The sequence below is a fragment of the Chamaea fasciata genome, unplaced genomic scaffold (genome assembly GCF_029207755.1).
Source record: "Chamaea fasciata isolate MVZ Bird 193981 ecotype frontalis unplaced genomic scaffold, bChaFas1.0.hap1 SCAF_16, whole genome shotgun sequence".
Taxonomy (NCBI): Eukaryota; Metazoa; Chordata; class Aves; order Passeriformes; family Sylviidae; genus Chamaea; species Chamaea fasciata.
This window is the reverse complement of record NW_027094101.1, coordinates 61454-81876: the sequence shown is the minus strand read 5'-3', so window position 1 is coordinate 81876 and position 20423 is coordinate 61454. Positions and strand designations below refer to the sequence as shown.

Below are 20423 nucleotides of genomic sequence, written 5' to 3'. Positions count from 1 at the left end.
AATGGAGGCCACGGTGGGTGGGCTCGGTGCCAGTAATGCCTCTAAGGCTTTGGCGCTGCGAGCGTCGGCCTCCGAGCTCAGCTGAAGCACGCACGGGGCCCGAGGACCCGGTCCTGCTTAAGAGACGGTGAGTAGCAGAGCTGCTGGTTTTTGGCTGATGTGCAGCTAAGATTATGCTTTAATGTTTGGTTTTCTTTATTGTAGCTGACTAGGAGACAGCAGCCCAGTGACAGGAGGAATTTCTCTGAGGGAGAGGCAGCCTTCTTTGGACCTGGCATGGATTCACCTCCCCAGACATCTGAGAGATAAGTGGAGGGCTTGGAGCCATAGAGGGGATGAAAGAGGGGTGCTGGGGCAGGGATCACCAGGAGGGATTTTTCGAGTCGGGTTTGGAGATGGGGATGTCCCAGATGTGACTCCTTAGGCTACATCAAGGGAAAGTCTCATTCTGGATCACAGTGCTGAGGTGTGCAGGGCAGAGCAGTCCCAGGGTGTGTTGTGTCTGTTGTGCACTCTGTCTGTTTGGTGTCTTGTCTTTTCCTTTAGTCCTTTGAGGGGCCTATCAAAACCCCTGGCATCAGTCTTAGCATTTCTGATCTCTGTGCTCCTCAGCCAGGTGCCTTTGTCTCAGCTGCTCGGACACTCATCAGAATCCATCTGTCTTCACAAGCATCCAGTCCGATGCCTTTTCAGGTCTTGTTCTGAGCTGTACTGACAGCCGTGCACCGCCCTGATCCATTCCGGCGGGTTAGGTCTTGTGAGAATGCAAAGACAGCTGGAGCATTCTGACCGTAGGATTCTCGGGCATCCATCTCTGCGTTTCTTGGGATAAGTCATCCCGATGGCATCTTGTTCCTGCAGGGTTCTCTGAGCCTGGCCAGCTCACCTTCAGTCTCACCTCGGTCATCTCATTCTGAGTTCTCTGGACCCTCAGGGTCATTCTTCTTGCCAGAGTTTTCTGTCCCTGTTGTGTCCCCTCGTTTGTCCTGTGCTGTGTCACGGGTGTTGGTGTGTGTTTGGCCCGGAGCTGCTCTGCCTTGCTGCTCAGTCTGGGTGTAGGGGTATGAGGGTAATAGTGCCGGGGGCTTGAAATTTGTGATGTGGGGTGTAGTTAGACTGTAGAGGGTATTCCTAGATTGCCACAAGATGTGTGGAGCTGTCAAGGTGTCCTGCAGCACTCTGACTTTTGTCCTGACTTTGTTTCAGATGCAGAGAGATGAAATCTGTGGCAGAGCCCCCCATCCTGGGTGAGGGGGCTCCCCTGAGAAGGTCAGTCCCTGTTTCTGTTTGCAGGGGAGGTGTAAATGATGGCTGTGTTACAGCTCTGTTCTTTGTCTTTATTTTTAGGTGGTGAAGCCGGATCTCAGCAGTCAAGCTGACGTGGGCGAGGTGAGCAGTGACGGGTGGACAGAAGCCGTTGCTATTGTTCAAGCCTCACTCGCTGGTGCAACTCTAAGCCTCCGTTATTGTGTGTTTTAGGGAGTCCACTCGCAGGAGGCCGAGCTCCCCTCTCACCAACCGGACGACAGACCCGGGTCACCTCACCCGTGAGCCCTCCGGGAGCATTCCAGGAGTCTGTGATGGAGCCTTGATCTTCTCCTTGTGAAGGCCCCATCCAGGTAGGCTTGGATAACGGCCGAGGAGTTGAGGTGAGTCAGGGAGGAGAAGGAGGGAGGGTCCCCTCAAGTTCCAGCGCTGCCACGTCACCTTGTCTGCTCTTTACCCAGGCAGACCCTGCGACGCCGGCGTTGGCCCCTGAGCGCAGCTGAAGCGCGGGGCCGAGGACACAGGCAAGCTTAGGAGACAGTGAGTAGCAGAATTGTCGGGTATTGGGTGATGGGCTGCTAAGATCACGCATTCATGTTTGGTTTTCTTTGTTGCAGCTGACTAAGAGACAACAGCCCGGCGACAGCAGGAGTTTCCCTGAGGGAGAGGCGGCCTTCTTTGGACCTGGCGTGGATTTGCCTCCCTGGATGCCTGAGAGATAAGTGGAGGGTGATAGCTCACAGAGGGGATGAAAGCAGGATGCCAGGGCAGGGATCACCGGGAGGGGGTTTTTAAGTCAGATTTGGAATTAGGGGGCACCACGATGTGACCCCTTAGGCTACATGAAGGGAAAGTCTCATTTTTCATCTCAGTGCTGAGGTGTGCAGGGCAGAGCAGTCCTGGTGTGTGTTGTGTCACTGGTCTGTTGTGCACTCTGTCTGTTTGGTGTCTTGTCTTTTCCTTTAGTCCTTTGAGGGGCCTATCAAAACCCCTGGCATCAGTCTTAGCATTTCTGATCTCTGTGCTCCTCAGCCAGGTGCCTTTGTCTCAGCTCCTCGGACACTCATCAGAATCCATCTCTCTTCACAAGCATCCAGTCCGATGCCTTTTCAGGTCTTGTTCTGAGCTGTATTGACAGCCGTGCACCGCCCTGATCCATTCCGGCGGGTTAGGTCTTGTGAGAATGCAAAGACAGGTGGAGCATTCTGACCGTAGGCTTCTCGGGCATCCATCTCTGCGTTTCTTGGGATAAGTCATCCCGATGGCATCTTGTTCCTGCAGGGTTCTCTGAGCCTGGCCAGCTCACCTTCAGTCTCACCTTGGTCATCTCATTCCGAGTTCTCTGGACCCTCAGGGTCATTCTTCTTGCCAGAGTTTTCTGTCCCTGTTGTGTCCCCTCGTTTGTCCTGTGCTGTGTCACGGGTGTTGGTGTGTGTTTGGCCCGGAGCTGCTCTGCCTTGCTGCTCAGTCTGGGTGTGGGGGTACGAGGGTAATAGTGCCGGGGGCTTGAAATTTGTGATGTGGGGTGTGGTTAGACTGTAGAGGGTATTCCTAGATTGCCACAAGATGTGTGGAGCTGTCAAGGTATCCTGCAGCACTCTGACTGTTGTCCTGACTTTGTTTCAGATGCAGAGGGATGAAATCTGTGGCAGAGCCCCCCATCCTGGGTGAGGGGCTCCCCTGAGAAGATCGATCGCTATTCAAGGTGAGAGTCACACATTTCACATTTATTGGCACTCCAGTGCAGGCCACCTGCGTTTACAGCTTCAAACAAGTGATTTCCTTGGTAACCCCTGGGCAGCAGCTGGAGCCTGCTCCGGGCTGGGCTGCGGGAGCAAACACTTGTGGCTGACACAGCTCCACACTGAGGGTGCTTGGGAAAACACCTGCCTTGTCCTGGATTTTTTTTTTTTTGAGCTTTTGACAAGGTTTTAATCATCACCTTGGTAAAAATAAATGGTAAGGACTGAAAACATGAGAGGCTGGCAGGTTATATGCACGAAAGACAACTTTTTTTTTCTTAAATATTTGTGCAGCCTATATCTTAATTTTGAGACTCTTTTTTGGTCAACTTTATTGTAAAAACCCCTTATTTTCAAGTTAGCTGCTTCAATAATGAATTTGTTTTACAAATACCCGCTAATGTCCGAAGGTTAAAGCACTAACACCAACATCCCACCTCTTTTATTTTTGCAGCAAAATTTTATCTTTACTAAACTTGAAACTTGATGTTTTTGCAGGTAGTAAGTTAAAGAAGGTGTTTATCTGCCCATCACTGATAGTCAGGGTCATGAAGAAATTGCTCTAGTGTTCTAAAATAAATGCAGATTTTTAGGCCTCTCCCATTCTCTCTGACTAGCAGCATGTGAATTGATTTTTGATCTCCTTTCTGTTGGTGTCTGTGGGTTTTAAGCGGCATGGAGAAGGTGTCTGTGGACATGGCACCCAGGGAATGGTGCTGGGAAGGGCAGGATGGAAAGGAGCTGCTCAGGAATCCAGAGCAGCAGTGGAGTGGGAGCTGGTGCTGCTGCCTCAGTCACACCCTCCTGGACAGTCTGTGCAGTGATAATATTCCTACTTTCCTTCCTGAACCTGGGGTTGGAGGAGAACACGAGTCTTGGCATTGATGGAAAGGGGAACTCGAGGGAAAAACTGCTGTTTGTGTCCTCAGAGAGCAGTGGGAAGAGCCTGGGAGAAATCCTGGCTGGCTGAGGGATCCTTGTGTCCCCTCGGGAATAAATCCCTGCGTCTCCTCAGACCTGCTGGTTTGCAGTAGTGTTTGTACACCTTTCGCTGCAGCTGTGGTTCTTAATAACTGGAAGTCCAGGGATTCTGGGCGATTCCCATAAGTTCTCCTGTTTTGTAGGAGCTGCACGGTGAGGTCAGCATTCTGAGGGAGGCCCTGGCACAGCTGCCAAGGGCAAGGAACGTGGAGCATCCCGGGGCTTCTCCACCCGAGTTTCTCCCGGAGCGTGCTGCGTGTCGTGCTGGATGTTTAACCCGGGTTTGGGGTGTTCTCCTGCAGTCCCAGCTCTGACTGCTGCCCCCGAGCCCCGGCCTTGCTCTGTCCCAGCACTGAACCTGGCAGGTGGGTGTGCTTTTCCAGCCCTTGAATCCCACGGGCAATCCCAGATTCCCGGAGCTCCCCGAGGCACAGCCTGGCCTCCCTCCCTGGGAGCTGCACCTCAGTCTGCCTGGACCAAGGCCATCCTGTTTGAGACTTTATTCCTGTTGCTTTTCCTCTTGCAGGTAGTTGGCGAAAAGGAGAGAGCCAGTAGGAAGTGAAGCCACTGGAAGGCCTTATCCCAGTCCAAGGTTGGATGGGAGTAACTGGACCTGTTGAATTCCCACTTCCCTTTAAATCAGAGCAGAGGAAGCAGATTTTAAACCATCATTCCATGAACTTTCACCAACTTCATGACTCTTGCAAAAGTTTTCAATGTTAGAAATTCCTGAGCTTGTTTTCCAGGCAGGCTTGGATTTGGATGTTATTCCTTCCTTTTAATTGAAGGAATAACTCTGATTTTCTCTCTGATTTTAGTAAGGGAATATTTATTTATTCCAATTTTCCATCCTAATTGGAATTTTTGTACCTTGTAGAGCACATTTCCAAGGAAATTTACCCAATTAATGTTGGTAAATCAGCAATTGTCCAGCACCATCTCCACAAAATTCCGTGAATTCCCAAGAAAACTTTGAAGTATTTATTTGCCACGATTCGTCTCTTTGTAAAGTTCAATTTACTGCATTTTTAATTACATAAATGCCATTAAAACCTGAATCCAGGCCTAGCTTCTGTTCCTTGGACACAAGGGGCTGGTTCTTTCCTACCTTGGCACATTTTTTCCACTTTTTTGTTACTTTGAAATTTTTTTCTTTTGGTATTTTAATTTTATTTATTATTTTCTATAGTTTTGGTTTATTTTTTCATGTTTTCTTTGTTCCTTTTTTTTTTCCCCCATACTCTTTCTTCCCCCAGGCGCCTGGGGGTTTGGCTGTTGGCAAGAAAGATGAGAAATGACCTCGGTGCCCGCTGGACGTCGGGATGTCATAGAGAGCGCAGTTGGCAAAAGCTCTGTATTTTCTGCTCCATAAAACTCCTGAAGGGAGAAAGCTGTGACCACCGTGGTGCCCTTTTTTCCTTCCCAGCCCCGACCAGGTCTCCTCCTACCCGTGCACAGTGTTACCAGCAGCAGCCTGCTGTCCAGGCTGTCGAGGCGTATTTCAGAGGGAGCAATAAAAACAAAGTAGACGTTTTATTTTGAACTCTCCGACCCTGCTTGTTTATTAGCAAAGAAATCCAAAACAAAGCGAACAAAAAAAGAAAACCCCCAAAATACAATCCCCCGCAACCCACCAAAAAAACCCCATACAGATAGAGAAAATATGCCCATATTATTTAAATAAAGAATAAAACTTTACCCCTTAGAAAACCAGGCTTATTTAATTCAAATTAATTGTGTTTCTGATGTGTTAGGTTAATGAATTCATCTAGTGTAAAATATCGTTTAAAATATAAACAAACGAATTTAAAAAATAATGAAAAAGAAAAATAACAAAAAGTATAGGATATGAAAGATAATATCAATAATAAATACACAATATATTATTACATACTACACGTTTTATAAATATATTTAATATACATAATATAAACATCTATAATGTACATAATCATATTTAAATGAAATGTATTATTATTTATAACATTACATAATAATAAATTATTTTATATATAACTGTCTATATTTAATATATATAACAAATATAATGGTATAATAAACATAATACATGATGTATAATGTACATAATATAAAAGATGAATTGTAATGATGAATGTAAATATCAGAATCACAAAGATATAAAATATTGAAATAGAGCCTGAACGAAAGGCTTTTTTGTTTCGGTCTGGTTGCTGGCAGGGCTCTCGCAGGTGTGCTCGGGGGTCTTTTGGGCCATTTATTCCGGAGGCTGTTCGGAAGGGCATTCCTGGGCACGTTCGTTTATGGCTCCGCTCCGCGCCGCCGCGCGGCAGTGCTGCCACCCTGTGGGCAGAGAGCGGTAGTGCAGCTTCCCCCCCGCCCGGCCCGCCCGATCTGTGCGGCAATGCTGCCACCGCGTGGGCAAAGAGCGGTACTGCAGCTGTCCCGTCCCGCCCGTCCCGCCTGATCTGTGCGGCAATGCTGCCACCCTGTGGGCAAACAGCGGTAGTGCAGCTGTCCCCCCCGCCCGTCCCCGACACGCGTGGCAGCCCCGCATTGTGAGCTCGGGGGCGGCGCTGCCGCCCGCCCGCAGCTCGGGGCCGAAAGGGAGGGAAAAAGGCAAGGAGCCCGGGCGCGTGGCAGCCGGCTGCCTGCGCGCGCCACCCGGACCCCGGAGCCGTCCGGGCGCGATTTTCCGCGGCGTTTGCGGGTGTGCGGACACGGGATGGGGGCGCAGCGGCGCCGCGGGCGGCAGTCCATTGGGCCAGGCGCCTGTGCGAGCAGCGGGGGGGGGGGGGGGGGGGGGGGGACACGACACCTTAGTGAGTGCCCACAGAAAGGATGGCGGTTCGACCGGAAGTGGCTTCAGCCACAACCAGCATGGCGGCGAGGAAGGGCGGAAGTCCTGGCACGCTGCTCGCAACCGATAATAACCGAGTGCAGCCGAACAGCCGAAAATAGCCGAGGCCTGACGAAAATCACCGACTTTAGGCCAGCAGCCGAAGTCTGTCGAGTTCACCCGACTTTCACTGCGTCAAGCCGAACCGAACGAGCCGCGCCGAACCGAGCCGAGGGCAGTTCCCGGGCGGCCCCGGACCGGTGCCCGCGCTCACCGCCGCTTCCTCGGCCGGCGATTGGAAGGCGATGTCGGGGTCGCTGTGCCCGGAGCGGGAGCGCTCGCTGTCGCTGCTGGAGCCGGGCGGCGGCCGGCCCGACCAGCAGCAGCAGCAGCAGCAGCGAGAGCGGCGGGGCGGACGCGGCCCCCGTGCCCGTGGCGTTCGTGTGCGCCGGGGGCGGGCGGCAACACGGAGCCGGGCGTTCGATGGCGAGGAGAGCGGCCGCGTCCTGCTGCGCCACGAGTGCCGTCCCTGCCAGCGCCCCCGCGGTCCCTCCCGCCATCCCTCCTTCCCTCCCTCCCGGCCTCCCCGGACAGTGCGGCTGGGGGGGCCGGTCCTGGCTGCGCACAGCCCCGGGGGAGTCGGGCGTTCCCGGGGCAGGCGCCGAGGAGGAGCCCGGTAAAGGGCCCGGAGTGCTCGTGTGCCCCGAGCGCCCCCGGAGCGTTTATTCGGGGTGGTGTGTGCGAGCCGCTTGTGGCCTAAGGGAGAGGGATTTCTCACAAGGACACGGGGACACGAACTTTGGGGGCAGCATCTCTTCTTGGGGATGAAGACCTAGCTTACTGTAAAGGCCTCAAAAATGTGTTACAACCTGACAGGACCAAAGCTTTTACATCTCTAACAAGATAACTAAATCTCATCAGTGGATTTAGCAAAAAATATTAGCACATTTAAAATGTGGTTTCATAAATTACACCTGCAGGAAGGCAAAAAGAACTGCGGGGACAAGCCTGAAACAAAACCTGGGCTCTCAGCACCATGATCTAAACTAAAAATCTCAGTTCTGACACACACCTCTTTATTCCACAGAACAAATCCCAGACCAAAGCCCACTTCACTCAGAGAAGCTTTAAACCGGACTTTGATCTTTAACTCACACATTATTGAAATGCAACACATTTCTAAAATGAAATGTTTTTCTTTAAATAATGCAACGAACATCTGCCTTTTACAAGGCAGTGTTGAGAAGATAAATCATTGCATCACTCCTTCTAGCACTTCTTTAAATATCCTGGTTGAAGGACACGCTGCAATTGCCACGGTGAGTCAACAGAACTGACTCAAGAAAATTTATATAGGATTTTATCTGACCAACACAAAGCCTACAGAAAAACCTCTGCATCATTGTGGTCGGTAGTGATTCATCCTCCCGCGTTATTACAAACAAAGCATTTGCTCAAAGCATTTGTTTGCTTTCCTTTTACCTGGGGGAATCTGGGATGGGTGAATGCCACAGAACTTAATGGAAACTTTTAATGTAGAAAGGTCACAGGAGCAGATTGTTTTTCTGGGGTGAACTGGTTTGCTTTTTCATTAGACCCCCTTGTTTCTGTGGTTGGGTCAGGAGACCAAGTCTGTGGAGTTAAAGTGATGCTCAATTCTGTCTGAACTGTTTTGCAAGAAAAGACAGAAAACCAGTAGCAAGATTAAAAGGTTCTACCCCTAAGCAGCGGCTGCTTTCTGTTCACATCCAGAAAGTCATTCCTCACCCCAGTTATGCAATCACAATTACTTCATTTTTGATCTTCTGTTACAGCCACATTTCTTGAAAGCTGCCCAGAAAACCTGGCTGGGACTCGGTAAAGAAAGGGAGACTGACTGGTGAGTGAGCCAAGGAGGCGAGGTCAAGCCTGAGCTCAGAGCAGCAAGGAGAACATAAAAAGAAGGAAGGAGCACTAAAAAGGGGGTGAGTGGGTGTTCCTCAGTGTTGCCAGAGAGGAGGAGTTTGTTCCCATTTGGACAAGGGGTCAGTTCACTTCGTCAGCTGTGGGAAATTAAGGCACAGAAATTCTCAAGACAGGGAAAAGGTGGGAGAAGGAGTGGGGATGGGATGGAGAGCTAAGGTCTTTCCCACTGGAGAAGCAAGGGGATGAGATGAGGAGCAGTGATCCTTGCTGTTGGGAAGGCACCCACAAAGTGCTTCCATCCCCAGCCAAGCCAGCTGTCCCTCAGCACCTGGGCTTTCTATAGCACCAGCACACCTACAGTGTGAAATACTGGAGAGGAGTTGGCTGGTTTGGCCAGCTCCTTGTTTCACCTGTTTTGGGAACTAGTCCTTGAACACAGGAGAGTTGTGAAGAAATGGCTGTCATGAGGCCCTGATGTCCTGAAAAATGGCTCTTCTGACAGTGTCCTGGGAGCCCAGAGTATCCTCAGACTGGAGAACCAGCAAAACTCACAGGAGCCGCTGGAATGGAACCTGATCCAAAATGTGGAAGCTACTAGTGGTCACGGAGAAAATAAATATTTTATGAGAAGGGGCAGAAGGAGGGCGAGGGCGGAGCAGCCCTGCCAGCGGCCGCGGCGGGAGCGGGTCCGGCGGGCGCGGGCGCTCGGGACGCGGGGGCGGCGGGGAGGGGACGGGAAGGGACGCGGGCTCCCGGCGGCGCCGTGCCGGGCGCTGCCCTCCGCGCACATCGCGCGGCCGGGCTGACTCAGAGCCGGCTGCACCTCGCCCGCCCTCCCCGGCTCTCCCCACCCCTCTCCGAGCAGTTCGCGCCTCCCTCCGCTCTAGAGGCTCCATCTCACCGTCTCCCCCATCGTTCTCGCCTGGCAATGGTTGGAGGACTGTCACGGACTTGCACACACCGCGACTCGTGACCGCGTTTCCCCGCTTGTGTTTTTCCCGAGGCAGGTGCGAGGTGCTCCCCATCACTCCCCGTCCCCCGCAGCCCAACTTCCCTGCCTTGCCTGCTCCAGGCGCCCTCGGCCCTCGTGCCCGACCCTGCCAAGTCTGCCGCTGCAGCCCTTACACCTCGGCTCACGGGTCTCTGAGGGGACCCAGCTGGCACCTACGCCTGGCAGGATCTCTGGGTGAGGGATTTCAGTGGGCAAACAGCACTGACTCTTCCAGGCTGCGAAAGGACCTTCTCTCTTTCCTCACACCGGTGGCACCTCCTTACCTCATCCCCGCAGCGTTCCGACTCCAGCGGGTCTTGAGTTTGAAGTGTGTAGGCTTGGCTTAAAACCTTCACTGCAAAGTGGGGAAACATCTTGAAGTTACTTTGAGAGAGTTCAAGTTGTTCCCTGTAATCTTTTGTGATACAGAAAAGTGAACCGGTGAGAAGTTCCAACAAATTGTCATTACTACCTGCTAAACTACCTTCAAATGTCATTTGGTGCTTCTTTTAAGGTATGAGGGACTCAAGGGGATAAATCAGGACACTCATTTCCCAGTTCCTGTAAGAGCTGTCCTCAGGAAAGAGAGCTTAGAACCAACTCTGGAAATGGGGAATGAAAGCATCTTTTCTTCCTGGGGCTGTGCTGCGGTATACAGCGGGTAAACATGAATATCCAACTGTTTACATCCTGCTACGCATGTTCACACTGATCTTTCTCCTGGAAAAAAAAAAAAAAAAAAAAAAAAAAAAAAAAAAAAAAAAGACAAAACCCCATGAGTGAGTAAGTGAAAGATGATGGAACCAAACTAATTGTGTTAAAACTATTCCTCTCCTCCTGTTCCAACTGAAGTTGGAATGCATCCAGATTTGAATTTCCAAAGTCTGGCCCCTCTTTTCAGAGGTTACACTGAACTTTGACCAACTTGGTCATCATGTTTGAATCTGAACCCACTTTTATTCCTCACCTTGTCCCTTTTAACACCCAGAAAAACAACGGGGTATCACATATATCAGACTATGCCTCCGTAGTCTTGGGCAGATAAGAGCAAAACAGGTTTCACATGAACCTGTCTGAGGTCAGGGACGTTCAATCAAGTGTTACTGAACTCAGATAAATGGGATCAAAGATTCCCAAATAACAGTATAAAATCACTCTGAAACATCTGCAACTGCAAACACAGATGGGCAGAGAAAACAGTAGGTCTGCAGGTGAAACCCTTGCCTCAGGTAAGGACAGTGTTTGCCTTTGAACTCAGCCAGTTACCCTCTGCCTTCCACCTGGGGAACTGGAAGGAGACTTGTAGTTGTCTCCCCCTACTCTCCTCCTTTTTCCCCTGGACCTTGCCTTCAGGGTGATCATTCAGTTGGACACTTCCTGCACTTGCTGTCTCAGGTCAGTCCCGCCAAAGGCAGAAATGAATGCCGGGGTGTGAGAACACGCAAGACAGAGAGGAAGGCATCTTTAATTAGCACAGCTGGTTTGATAACCAGGATGCTATGGCAGGGACAAACAGAATTTTGAGATTATGAGAAGATGGGATTAAACCTGCTTAGGGGAAGAGGACGTGCTGTATCACATTTCAGCATCCCACATGACAACACAAAGTGACTCTGCAAGGCAAAGACTTAATTTTAACAGGTCTCATTGATACTAGGCAAGCCTGATTGTTATCTCAAAAAGCCATTGGCGTAATGATTGGCCGTTAATGCCCGTCTCCCAGGCCCTTTCAGGGGTGGGTGGAAATAGTCAAAGCCTGCAAAGGACACTTAATGCAAATTGCTGCAGTCAAACCTTTTCTACTGTCTGTCCCCCGGTTTTGTGGGGGAAGATTCTCTTAACACAGCGGGGTTTTAAAATTCAAACAAATTTTGTGGGGGGTCGTTGAAGCGCAATCAATGCAGAAGAATATAGACAGCATCCAAAATCACTGGGAAGTATCCCATTCTTGTGCTTGAAAGGCTTTGAATCAGAAGGTCTGCCAGGGCTGTTGCCTGATGAGTATTTGTGAATCTTCCCAGTGAGATAACGTAACTTTTTCTAGCCTGGTGATGCTGTAAGCAAAAGACCATCCCAAAGCGCAGGAATGAGCCTGGCATTCTTTTGGCAGTGTGCAAGTATAACCCGAAGGCAAAGGCAGTTTCCAAGTGGAATGACTGAACTGGGAGAGGTTTGAAATGCAGGTAACCGCCAGGGAGGTGAAGCGGGGAGGGCTGAAGGACAGCACAGCGCAAGAGGCAGCTGGGTGCTCCGGCTTGTACACATCTTCCAGGGAAGCCTTCCTGTGGAGAAGGAAAACTCACGGACACTGTGGCTGACAGGAACTGAAGACATGCTTTCAGTAGAATGGCACTGAGATATATGTATACACTTTCTTTTTCTTTTCCCGCTGAATGGGGGCTACTTTGCTATTCAACATTAACCTAAAAACCATGTACCCTAAAATATAAAAAGTATTTTTGCGAATCTCTGCTATCCCCCGTGATGGGTAGTGTGTGAATAGAAAACTTGGAGACAGTAGCATAAAACACAAAGGCAGGAAGGGAGCAAGTGTTTATCATGATGTGCAGAATGCACCTCTCTGCTACAGCCTTGAAAGCTGCTTCTACAAGCTGGCAATATTCAGTTGCTGGAAGACAATATAACTAATCCAGACATGTTCAGCATGTAGAATTACAGTATCTCAGTCTTGTCCTTCCCTCACGAGCAACAGGAATTGGATTCATTTTTTCCCCCCAAAAAAAAATCACTTGAAAGTCCAGAGGTTAGAATCCAAAAAAGATATCACATCTGCTTCAGTGAGTTTCTCTCTTTTGAACTTGGAGAGGAATCATTTTACTGTGCCAGAAATGCAGGAATTGTGTTGTTACATGGAAGCTTTCAAAAAGCAAAGCCAAAATTTGAGCACTTCTTTTTCTCCTTGATATTCATTTTCCCCTGAATTTCAGCCAAACTGCCAATTCAAAACTCATATCATTGCTTAGTGTATGGAAATTCCGATAAAATTAGTGTGTCAGTTAAGAAGTAAACAATGTGAAATAAAGAAAGTGAATGTGAAAATAGTAATTTGAAATAAAATAGTTCAGTTAGATGGCCTAAAATCTTCTATTAGTGAAAAAAAATCACTAGATCTAATGTAGAAGAACAAGAGTTGTCAGAAGAATATCTCAGAAATACTTTTTCACACACACACACACACACACACGCACACGCACACTCTCACTCGTCTGTGTGTGTGTACACTTCTCCCCATCCTACTGCTGCTTCTTCCTGCTTTCTCCCCTGTAATTTTTTAAGAGCTGGTATTTGTCATTTTCATTCTATTCTCCCAGAATAAAATTTCCAAGAAGTTCCCTAATGTTCTTTTTGGCTTTTGAGGATTAAAACAAAACAAAACAAAACAAAACATTAAGAGCAAAACCCCAGGCCTTTCCCACATTTTTAAAAGCTTTATATTCCTGCATTCTGACACAGACAGAATCCACAGGACAGTTCAAACAAGTGGGCTGTTATCCTCTCTCTGTTTCTATGGAAATGAGTGTCAGACCACTTAAAACAAAGCACATACCTTACAGTAATCACTGCATTTTGATTATTTAAAATAACAGAGCGCATTTTCCCCAATCCAACCTCTATTTCTATGGACACAAACTGAAAATCGTTGTAGAGAAGCCTGTTCCATAGTTTTTTCCAATTCTGAATGTGTTTCGGATGCTGTAAGTTCTCACAAGGCTCTATGGATGATACGATCTAACAAGAGCTTCAAGTGTGCTGTAATTTGAACTGGAGAGGACCAATTCTGTGAGCCAGAGTAAGGAAACATTCTTGTGTGTGTAAATAGAAATTGGAATGAATACTGAGTGAAGTACTCCACCCAGCAGGTTTAGAAGGAGGGGAATGATTTGCTGTTTTCTGCTAATTTTTGACTTGCTTCAGAGAGAGCGAATTCAGCTAAGCAAGTTCTGAGTTTGGTGATCATGAGCTGCTCCTTGGCCAAACTAGTCAAAACACCATAGAGACCCCCACCACTTCACGAGACAGAAGATGTGATCCATGAAGTTTGCAAAGCCAATCACCTCACGTTTCATTTGGAATGAAACCTCACTCCGTTTCCTCAGGAGAGGCAGCAGAAGGTCCCCGCTCCCCACCCCCCTGAATGCTGCCAGTCTTGCTGGCACTTCTCCTGTACGCAGATTGTTTTTTCTAGCAGTGCACCTGGCACTTGTATAGACATGAAGTGAGAGGCGTGTCCCATCTCAGAGAGCTTACTGCTGCAAACAAGAGAAAACATGACCTAAGGTGGAGGCAGAACAAATGCACCAAGGAAAAAGTCCTGGCTTTGTTGCTCTTGCCCTGTTAAAGCACCCAAATCGTCCCTGGTCACTTCCTGACATGATGTTTCAAAGACACACTGGGAAAGACTGTGTGTCCTGCCTCTCAGTTAGGAAGGACATTAGGCCACAGTTACTGGGTGGAGCACGGTCAGGGAAATCACCCTCTTTGTCAAAGTGCTTTACTACGGTTTTATGAGTCTGCCTCTGATGGGTCGTTATCATGACACTGTTCCCCTTCCGTAAGTATTTAAGACAAGATTTTCCAAAATGACCAATGACTACGTACTTGAAATTCAAGACAGAAGCTTTTCAAAGCCACAGAATCAATGTCAAAACACTGAAAAAACTGTGGCTTTTCCAAGAGCCTTGAAAAAATCGGGCTTCCAGATGTCTCAAGTTAGGTATGCAAAGGCATGCAAAACTGGTGGTGTTTCAGAAAAGAATAGCCCGTATCAATATCTAATCAGTGAGAGTTAATAGTTTTGAGATCCAGACCTCAGGCTAATTCGACCTGAGCACGGTGAAATTAGAAGCATATAACAAAAATTTAAAATGATATTGCAGTGCTTGTAAGTGCCTGCTTTTCCCATCAAGACTGTAAGGGCTCCCTGGTAAATTCTGTGACTCAGTGACTATGTCAAACTCAGACTGGATGATGCTTGAAGATTATTCCATGTGTATAAGGTGGGAAGGATTTCAGTACACAGAAATACCCGAGAATCGCAGTAGATACTCAGAGGTGCTCTCAGCAAATGCCTCCTCTGGCTCTGCACAGCCTGCTCATTGACACTTTTCTGTCCTCTTCCCTTTTTTTCTGATCTTTCCACCCATCTTCAGCACCTGGGCATGCAGCCCAGTTCCAGAGTCTCACCATGCTCTGACTCAAACCCCTGATGCTCATAATGCCTGGTCGGCAGATCCTCCCATATCAACAGGCTCTAATATTCCTCGTGGGAGGAAGATAAATTGCCATTAGTCAGGCTTAAAATGCACTCCTTGCACTCCAGCTGAAATAACTACGGGATTGGAGGAGGAGGAAGAAGAGGAGGAGAGATGATTTTGTTTTACAGCATCTAGAGTAAAAAAAGTTGTGGTTTTACCTCAGCCTTGCCAGCCCACTCGTCTCCTGGGTCCATACACGGACCTTGCACATACCCTGGACTCCTCGATGCCGAACTCCTGGAATTCAAGCTCTGCAATGACTGTGTCCAAGTGTGTGAGCTGGCACTGGGCTGATCCCAGCAAGGATCATGGAGGTGCAGGGCACAGGGCATTTGGACATGTGATGACAAAGAAGAGATAGTGTTGGGAGCATTCCCTTCTTGGGAGGCTGTGCCGAGGAGGTGGTCCTGTCAGCCCATCCCTGGGCAGCGTCACCCTCTCTCCTTCTGTCATCCCATGCCTCAGGGTGCCAAAGGCTGGAAAGCAGGAAGATTTGACAAAGAGCTCTATATCACACTTGAAATTTGGGGAAAAACTGAAGGAAACTTTTCTGTGTAATAGTTGTGTAAACTGAGAGCGAACACTGAGAGCTACAGTTTTAAGGTGCGATTTTGGATTAAATGTATTCCCTCTGAATGCTTTCTATACTTAATTTATACATAAAAAGAAACATTTATTTTAAGACACTAATGCGTTTCTTACCAAAGGAGTGAAGGGTGGGAGATTGCAACTCACAGATGAAGTGAAGTGAAACCACCACAGGGGTTACTGTAACTGTAAGTGGGGTATCCCAACAGCAGGACAGGTTTGGGCTGGGATTAGCATGGGCTGTATAGCTGGGGTCATGCAAAGGTCTGTCTGCAGCCCTTCTCATAGTCCCTCATCTGCAGGGAGAGGCTGTAGGCCTGGAGATCAGGCTGAGTTTGGGAAGGGTCAGGAGGACGCCGTTACGGAGTGATGTAAATGCGTATCAAGAGACTTGAGGGGTGGCAATGTCAGCTATAGAACAGCAAGGATCCATGGCTAACGGCTGGAGATAGGGGCTGCCTGAGAAGGACGGGAGTGCTTAAGGCTGAAATCAGAAGAGAAACCTCAGTGAAGCTTTTGTGTTAGAAATGGTCTCATCTGCCAAATCAGATATTTGTCTTCAGGATTGCACGAGTAAGGAATCCCACAGCAAAGAAAAAGGTTCAGGTTTGGGAGCAAAGGCAAGTTGGGCAGGACTGCGGGGCTGGGGCTTGGCTGTTTACCTTCTGTTCAGGACAGTAAAGGCCTCAGAGGTCGTAACTGAGGCAGGAAAGGGTCGCTTGGCTCAGTTAGTGTTGTATCTAGAACTGTTCCTTGAACAAGGGGGGGAGCTGAGGTTCATGCAAGGGACCAGGAATTGCTTTTTAGCCTTGAAAATGCCAGAGGGGTGTGTGTAACTTGGATATGATGATAAGTTCATCTGGCAAGAATCACAGAATATTTTGATTTACTGAAAAACCGGGCAGCTCAGAAGTTACTACTCGACTCATTGCTGCTCCCATCTGTTGCACACGTAAGCACAGCAGAACAGATGATTTTTTTCTGAGCCTGAGGTCTTTGACTGACCCTCCGTAAATGCGTCTTGCCAAAAAGCAGACTTGGGGGAGGAAAGTTGTCAGATATAATAGAGAAAGAAAAGGACACAGGCTTCAAAGTCCACTCCAGCAGAACATGGAAGTGACCTGGCTGGAAATGAAACCTGTAGTCTGCTTCCCCAGCCTCCTGGAAGCCTCTAACAGCTCCACAGGCAGTGAGGGGAGAGAATAATTGAACTTCAAGTTGAAATAAAAATAATTTTCAGTATCATTCTGCAGTACTTTTAAAATACTAGAACCATGAAATATGGTGTGATGATAACTATCAGGCTTGTAAGCCTGGTAACTAGGACTTTTACCTTGAAGATCTCAGTATGGGTACTTTAAGCCTTTTATAACAGAGTTAAATCAAATTTTTTTTTCCCTAGTTCTGCTAGCACTAGCCTTTCTTTTCACCCCCTCAAAAACAGAGCAACTCCCTCTTGAGAATGTTATTTACTTTCCATATTATGTGCTTACCAATTTCTGGAATTGCCAGTGTATTTGGATACCTGCATAAATTTAAGTTTCAAGAAAACTGTAAGGCTGAAACAAAAGAGAGAGACCGCTGCAGATGGGATACTGGGAAGGAATTCTCGTCTGTGAGGGTGCTGAGGCCCTGGCACAGGGCCCAGAGAAGCTGTGGCTGCCCCGGATCCCTGTGGTCTGACTGAACTAGAGGTAAAGCCGCCTGGGTGTCCTGCCCACGGCAGGGGGTGGGAAGGGATGGTGGAACGAGATTGAGGTGAATGTTTTGAGATTAATTCGTGGGTTTTTTAATAATATACTTTATAAGCCTGTGTAGTAGATATTTTAGAGTTAGTTTGTGTTTTACTGGATAACATCACTTTCTTAAGCGTAAAGGAATGCGGGGTTCCTGGAAGACATTCCTCTGCCGAGAGGGAAGATAATCACCCATCGCGGAGAGAAAGGAGGGTGTGACCCCTGGCTGATGGAGCTGAGCACCGCCATCAGCCACCGTCAGCCGAGTGCTCAGCGCCCCACAGCCATCATCCCGACTGTCGTCAAGGACATACATCTCAATACCCGGTTCCAGCAAACCCGGACAAAAGCTTCTGTCTCCCCGGAAAAAAACTATTCACCTGACTTGCAACCGTAAAAGACCCTAGATGAATATGAATCAAGAATCATACACACAAAGAACCCATGACGTAATCGGTTGCCCAAGCCCAAAAACTGTATAAAAACGGGCTCTGCACACTCTGAATTTGTGAACCGGAGGGGGACTCTGTGCCGTTCCATGGTAACTATTTTTAACTCTTTTTGCTCACCTGAGCACCGGTCGCTGGGCAGGCCCGACAACTCGGCCGGGGCGGGACCGCGGGAGCACCACCCTGCCCGGGCCGCGATATCTCCGGGCCGCTGCCGCTCCCGCTCCGCCCGCCCCTGCCTGCGGGAGCAGCGGCGATTCCGGGGTGCCGCCGTGCCGGCTCCGAACCGGGCATGGCCGGGAAGCGGAGCGGGGAGCCTGCGGCCCGCGGGACGAGGAGTTCGATGGCGCCCGCCTCACGGCGCTGCTGCGGGACCCCGCGGCCGCCGCCAAAGGTGAGGGGCTCTGCGTGGCGGGAAAGGCGCGCCCTGAGGCGGCCGCGCTGGGCGGAGGGGGCCACGCCGTCCCGGGGCTGAGGCGGCCGCGCCGTCCCGGGCTGAGGGGGCCGCGCCGTCCCGGGCTGAGGCGGCCGCGCCGTCCCGGGCGGAGGCGGCCGCGCCGCGCCGTCCCGGGCTGAGGGGGCCGCGCCGTCCCGGGCTGAGGGGGCCGCGCCGTCCCGGGCTGAGGGGGCCGCGCCGTCCCGGGCTGAGGCGGCCGCGCCGTCCGGGCGGAGGCGGCCGCGCCGTCCCGGGCTGAGGCGGCCGTCCCGGGGCACGTCGCAGGGGGTGGGTGGCACCGGTGCTGCTGCTGGCGGGGCTGGCGCTCATGGCACCGCTCGGCCCCTCAGGGTCGCGGCCGGGCCGGAGCGGGCCCTGCAGGGGGCGCCGGTGCCCCGGGTTGACGCTGCGCCTTTGCAGGGCTGGAGACGTTCGTGTCCGTCGCCAGGACGCTGCCATCGGCCCAAGTGTACGATGTCGTGGAGAGATCCGTGAAAATTTCCATGGAGTGTGCTGAGATATTCAAGCTTCTCGATGGAGAAAGGAAGCCTGAAAGTGAAGTAAGTTGGACAGGGGGCTTGTAATTCAGGGACTGGCGGCTGCAGTCCCAACAATCCCACCCTGGAGAAGAAGCGACAAAAGGTTGCCAGAAAATGGTCGCAGTGGCCAAGGCTGCCAGGGCTCCAGGAAGGTTTGGGCAGCGCTGTCAGGCGTGGGACTGTTGGGGTGGCTGTGCAGGACCAGGAGTTGGACTGGATGATCCTTGTGGGTCCAGCTCAAGATACTCTGTGGTTCTGTGAATAAATGCTTTGTGGTGTAGATAACTCTGATAATTGATTATGGCTTTGGTTTGGTTTTTTTCTTTTTTTTCTGGAAGTAGCAGTGGCAGAAGCACCTACCGAGTGGGAGATGCTCTTTTCAGTTCATAGATGTTCCTGGATTTAATGACACACACAGCCAATCGTCCCGTCCAAATCAAGCTTTTAAGGTTCTTTAAATGTTATCAAAAGATCTTTTAGGAAATAAGGGGATCAATAAAAGCAGTTAAGTAAGCAAAACAATAGTCTGGTGAAAGTAAATGTTCTTAGGTATCTCCCTGATATATCAGTATTTCTAGGAAGCCGCTGGTAAAGTTGACCTCATTTTTCTTATTTTAACTGGACACAATTTATCCTCATCAGAATATGACGAATGAACACAGAGTTCAATAATTTTTCACTCTGAATGCTGGTGCAGCATTGCTGACTGCTTACAACATAGTACTGTATTGTGTGGCTTTTTAACCATCGCCTGCTATTCTTTGTCTTCCAGTATCATTTTTATCTGTGTCATGTTCAGTGACAGCCTTCCCTCACTATCCCATTGCTCACAGGGGCTGGTGTTTGTAATGGGCACAGCCCAGTGCTGTGTGGTTTCTGGATTCCTCTGCAGGGAAATAATTGCAAGACCGGAACAGCCCCAGTGTTTTTCTCGGGGACATTTTGTTTTTCGTCGTCCACTTAGGAGCAGCCGTCTCTTAAAGCAATGATTCCTTGAAACTACATGCTCTCCAAAGTGATCTTTTCCGAGAGGAAGCATTAATTTGGGAGAGAATCTAGAACTTAATGTCACTTTCGTGTGTGGAAGCTTTCCTCTTGGGGTGGGGTTACCCTTTATTGATGGTGGTTATTACTATTTGCTCAGCTAATAATTTCAAGTCTTACGTGATATTGTCAGATACTAACATACTTTTTTATCCGGCAGATGCTGTTAGTCTTTCAAGCCCTAGAAGCCATTTTACTGAGGAGAGCCAGCGACCGCTCACATTTGTGGGAATGAACATCGTCAGAAAGTTGATTCATTCCTATATGAGACTGGTCTATGCTGCTTTGTATTCTGAAAATCACAAGTAAGTCTTCTTGGTGCTCTGCTGGAGAATCTCTGTCAGTTGATCTGGAGGGACTGTACGGGACGTTTCAAAATTCATCTTGAGTTATTGCTAATAATCCACCTTTATTTAATAATCCTTTTCCACTTGTCATAAAATAATTGCCTGTGGAAGTCTTTGCAAAGTGAAAGCTCTGATGCATCATACAATCCAGTGCTGTAGAATAATTTCCTGAAGGTGTAGTTTTCATCGGTTGGGCCTGCCCTGGTGAGAGCTAACACTGGTGGTACCTTGAGTCCTCTTACTTTATTGCTGCTTGATTTGTGGGGTGGAATGTACTGCGTGGAACAGGGCTGGGCAGTCTTCCT

At 49.4% G+C, this 20423-nt stretch overlaps 1 long non-coding RNA gene across 2 annotated transcripts; it reads left to right on the top strand.

The window, feature by feature from the left end:
• Nucleotides 1-968: 968 nt before the first annotated feature.
• Nucleotides 969-5386, top strand: LOC136297798 (uncharacterized). 2 transcript variants are annotated; one of them, XR_010723227.1, is made up of 8 exons: nt 969-1269; nt 1348-1389; nt 1480-1649; nt 1728-1790; nt 1884-2971; nt 4133-4354; nt 4516-4581; nt 5246-5386. It is a non-coding gene; the product is annotated as an uncharacterized lncRNA (long non-coding RNA). The 2 variants fall into 2 exon arrangements; XR_010723226.1 differs by having other exon boundaries at nt 1728-1806.
• The last annotated feature ends 15037 nt before the right edge of the window (nt 5387-20423 follow it).